Source organism: Vicugna pacos, chromosome 5 (genome assembly GCF_048564905.1).
Source record: "Vicugna pacos chromosome 5, VicPac4, whole genome shotgun sequence".
In the NCBI taxonomy this organism is placed as follows: domain Eukaryota; kingdom Metazoa; phylum Chordata; class Mammalia; order Artiodactyla; family Camelidae; genus Vicugna; species Vicugna pacos.
The window spans coordinates 9,860,502-9,865,768 of NC_132991.1; positions in this window are offsets into that span (position 1 = coordinate 9,860,502).

Below are 5,267 nucleotides of genomic sequence, written 5' to 3' on the forward strand. Positions count from 1 at the left end.
TGCTACGCTTTATAGATGGCCAAAGTTCTGGAGCCAGCAGAAATGCTCCCCGCCAGAGGAACTACTTGGGGAAAGACTGTTCCCTTTTAACCAATGCTGCTGCTGCTTGTAGAGCACATATATTTCCCTTGGCTCTGATGCCTGAAATTGCAAAATGTTTCCTGATGTGATCAGGATTAAGCAGTTCTCAAAACTGGGCTATTCACACTTGGAGCTCCTGCTTCCTTCAGCTGCTTGTTAAGAGGTGGGCTTTGGGGCACAAGTCACAGGACTTTGAAACCACCCGTTGCTCCCAGGCCCCTAAGAACAGAGAGCTGATGACTCCAGGAAGGATGTTTCTCCCCCTTTCCTGTGCCTGTCCATGCCCCACCATGATCCCAGACCCAGTTGTCCTAGGACCTCTCCAGCCCACACTGAAACCTGCCTTCTTTGACCTACATCAACCCTTACAGTTCATCCTTGCTGTGTAAAGTGTGGGCCATGGACCAGCAGCATCAGTATCACTCGGAAACTTTTGATAAAGGCAAAGTCTCAGGCCCCACCCCATATAGACTGCATCCAAATCTGCAGTTTAACAAGATCCTCAAGTGATGTGTGTACACATTCAAGTTGGAGGAGCACTGCTGTACCCAACATATACAGCATTTAATGATGTTTCCTCTCATAGCTTTCCCGTGTTCTCTGTGTGTGTGTGCATGCGTGCCTTTGTGCTGGCTCTGGTCCCAGTAAAACCTGAGCTTTTAAAGAAGGGAAACCCCTTTCCTATCTCTCCGACATCAGACACTCCTTATGATAGGGAGGTTGAATAGTGTGGTTGTTAAGACACAGACCCTAAAACCTTCAATGTCTGGGTTCAAATTCCATCTCCTCTACATAGCAGCCAGGTGACCATGGGCAAGTCACTTTGGCTTTGAGTATCTCAATTTCCTTGTTTGTAAAATAAGGAAGGTGGTAATAATTTTTGTGGATGTTCAATGACTTAAATAGTGTAAGGTGGCTAGGATGGCACCTGGTGGGTGATGAGCACTAAGGCCGTGTTGCTATTATCACTAGAGACATTGTGAACCCACCGGCTGCCAGAGAGATGCAGGAAACAGTCCTTGTCTTAAAGGAGCTCATAGACTGAGCTGTCTAGTACGTAGGATGGACGTGGGTACAAGTGAATTGCAGACAATTGCGGCCGGTGGTTAGAGTATCCCACGAGACAGAAGTGGCCTGGAGGCAGCGGCGGGAACACCCAAGGAGCTTTATGGTCGAATCTGGGTTTAAAGGAATGACCGTGGGTTTACCTGTAGGGTAGGATAAGGTGAGGGCCTTGCAGGTGGGAAAGATGCAGGTATAGCCTCACAGCAGCAGGATGCTTAGAGGCAGGGAAACCAGGGATGACCAGGCTATTTGGGACATGAGAGGCAAAGTGGCAGGAGATGAGACTGGGCTGGGGCTAGTCACTGTCTTTGACCTGTGGGGTTGCAGAAAGCAAAAAGGGGAAGACACTCAGGAGAGGAAGTGACAGGCAGCACTCCACAAGGCAGGGGTCCCCAGTGTGCCTACAGTTTCAACATTTAGGAAGTCTCTGGTTTTGACGAAGGGCTAGGTGCAGAAGCCAGGGCAGAAAAAGTTAAAGGAAGAGAATTGGAAGTAAGGAAATGAAGGCAGCTGGCAGCTCCAGTCACAAGTTTGGGGGTGAACCACCCAAGAGAGCTGGGACTTCAAGGGGCCTTCCCCGCAGGCAGGGGACCCCCAGTGAAGGAACCCACTTCTTAGGCTGCAGGTTCTCCTCTGCCTGGTCATCTCAACTCTGGGGGTTGCAGAAGGTGCACTGGAAAGTGCTGTGGGCTAATTACCAAGTGCCTCCTTCGTTAGATGGAGCATTTAGTGGATGTCAAGTCATTTATCTCTGGCTCTGGGGAACCAAACCCAACTCTTTCATTAATTTGCTGTGTGATCTTAGGTGACTGACAACTTCTCTGCACAATGTAAAAACTCAGAGAAGCTTTAACTGTTATCCAGAATGTAATAGGTGTCAGGCACCATGCTAGAGACTTCTATAAATTACTCAACACTCACAACAACTTGTAATTTGCCTTAGGTCTTGTGGTTAGAAAGTGAGGACACCAGAATTCAACTCCAGGACCCCCTGTCTCTACAGCTTGATTTAAATCTACTTTAATCCAGCCTCTAGCTATAATCCAGAAGTTCATACCAGATGAGCTTCTTGAAAACATATGTGACCTTCCCCCACCCCAGCCTGAGATTCTGGTTTTAATAAGAAGCCTCATGACAGGTTCATGACTTTAATAAGAAGTCTCATGACACACAGCCAGGCTGAGGACCACTGTGCAGAATAACGAAGTGGTCACATGCAGCATGGAGACATGGACGAGCCCTCAGGACTCCATCCTGAGAGGATCCATGAATCATAGGGAATCACCAATATTCATCCCACTTGACACTTGATAAATGGATATTTTATAGGATTCAACCTAATCCATACAGCCTGTAGGGCCAGGACTAGAGTGAGGCCAATGATACACTAGCCTGGGGTACAAAAGACTCAGTAATCAAGGTAAGTAATATTTTAACACAATGTTTTAAAAAAAATCAAAGTTAACCCAGAAAGCCCATTCTGAAAACAGAAGTGACATTTTAAATAAACCACAGGATCCCACTCTGCATTTTGCAATGACTCTGGTCACCTGCTTACCCTGGTCCCAGCCCTGCTCATTACTCTGTGTTTCAGCATCTTCATTTGCAAAATGTGATACCCAGAGTTTCCCTGTTTGCCTATAGGATGGGTGTGAGGCTCAAACAAAATAATAGAAGTATCAGCGTATTTGTAAATGAAAGGGCTTTTAGTAGAAGAGCATCTTCTATCAAGCTAGCACGTAATGTGAAATGCCTGCATTGCCAGTGCTACCCTTAAAAATCCCTTAAATCGCCCATAAAATGCAAAACACACCATTTGGGAAATATTGTACAGTCTCTTCTTAAGTCCCACTCAGACACTTTTATCTCTGGAACTCAGATTGGCTGTTACTTCCCTTGAGCACCAGACAAAGTGGTTGACTTGCATTTGGGGACCAAGTTGTTCAAGAAATGAAAGGTTTGGCTTTATCTTTCTAGCAGAGTGCACATAATTGGATTGGAGAATTTAAATGTGTTGGTCCCAACATAGTTCTATCAAGTTCTGATGTTCTCCAAAGTGATAGTCACCTGGCTCACGGTGCTTTATCAGACAGGGCTAATGGGGCTGGAGTCCCAGGCAAACACCACCTGACTCATGGTGGCCTCTGCAGAGCTGGACTCTCTATGGACTAGTAAGTCCCAGACCAGTTTTGCTGATGGGCTCCCTGGCAGATCACCAAGAACTCCTGAGTAACCCCATTCCAGCTTAAAACTGGGTCAACCATGTCAGTGCATGATGTAAAGATCACCCACACAAACCCAAGGACTCAAAACAAAACCTGACAGCAAGGAGGCAAGCCAAGTCTTGGTGGGGGCCAGGGGAGTGGTCCTTGAGTCCCCACCGCACCTCACTGGGTGTTTGGTCATTTGTTCTGCCGTCTGTTTAAGCTCACCAGCAGGGATAATGGGAAGCGGGACCTTGGCTAAGGAAAATGTAAAGGAGACAAATGTTAAACATTTCTATCCATTGGCTTTATTCTTCTTGCCAATCGTGCAGGATAGTGGTCAGTGTCCCCTAAGCCTAGCTCAGTGCTTCCTTAATAAAGTAATTTCATTAATGGTACTTAATGAAGCTTGTGGATTAATTTTAAAAATGAAAAGAACAGCAACACATACAACAAATTTCTTCTGTATAGCACAGGGAACTATATTCAATATCTTGTTGTAACCTATAATGAAAAAGAACATGAAAAGGAATGTATGTATGTATATGTATGACTGAAACATTATGTTGTACACCAGAAATTGACACAACATTGTAAACTGACTATACTTCAATAATTAAAAAAAAAAAACAGCATACAACTTACTAAGAAAAAAACAAAGAACCCAATCCTAAAATGGACAGAAGACCTAAATAAGCAGTTCTCCAATGAAGACATACAAATGGCCAATAGGCACATGAAAAAATGCTCAGTATCGCTAATTATCAGAGAAATGTAAATCAAAACTATGAAATATCCCCTCACACCAGTCAGAATGGCCATCATTTAAAAGTCCATGAATGGTAAATGCTGGAGAGGTTGTGGAGAAAAGGGAACCCTTCTGTACTGCTGGTGAGAATGTAGTTTGGTGCAGCTATTATGGAAAACAATATGGAGATTTCTCAAAAGACAAAAAACAGACTTACCATATGATCCAGCAATCCCATTCCTGGGCATATATACAGAGGGAAACTTAATTTAAAAAAATACATGCACCCCAATGTTCATAGCAACACTATTTACAATAGCCAAGACATGGAAACAACCTAAATGCCCTTTGGTAGATGACTAGATAAACAAGATGTGGTATATTTATACAATGGAATACTACTCGGCCATAAAAAAGAATAAAATAATGCCATTTGCAGCAGCAATGGATGGACCTGGAGATTGTCATTCTAAGTGAAGTAAGCCAGAAAGAGAAAGAAAAACACCATACGATATCACTTATATGTGGAATCTAAAAATAAAAGTCAAACGAACTTATTTAAAAAACAGGAACAGACTCACAGACATAGAAAACAAACTTATGATTACCAGAGGGGGGAGGGGGTGAGAAAGGATCAATTGGGAGTTCGAGATTTGCAGATACTAACTAATATATACAAAATATATAAACAACAAGGTCCTACTGTATAGCACAAGGAACTATACTCAGTATCTTGTATCTTACGGTGTAAATGAATATGAAAATGAATACATATATATATATATATTCATGTATGACTGAAGTATTGTGCTGTACAACCAGAAATTGACACAACATTGTACACTGGCTATACTTCAATAAAAGGTATATATGTACAAGAAAAAAAGAACAGCAACGCAAATGACCACCAATAGGTAAGCAGGTAAATAAATTGTGGTATATCCATTTAATGGGCTGCTAATCAGCAATAAAGAGAAAGAAACAGCAACATGGGTGAATCACAAAAGCATTATGTTGAGTGAACGAAGCTAGACCCCAACAGGAGGTATTGTATGATTTCATTTGTATAGGTTCTGGTACAAGCCACATTCATCCACGGTGTCAGAAAACAGAGCCAGGGTTTCCTGAGGTGGAGGCAGGGGAGAATTGACTGCAGAAAAGCAGGAGGG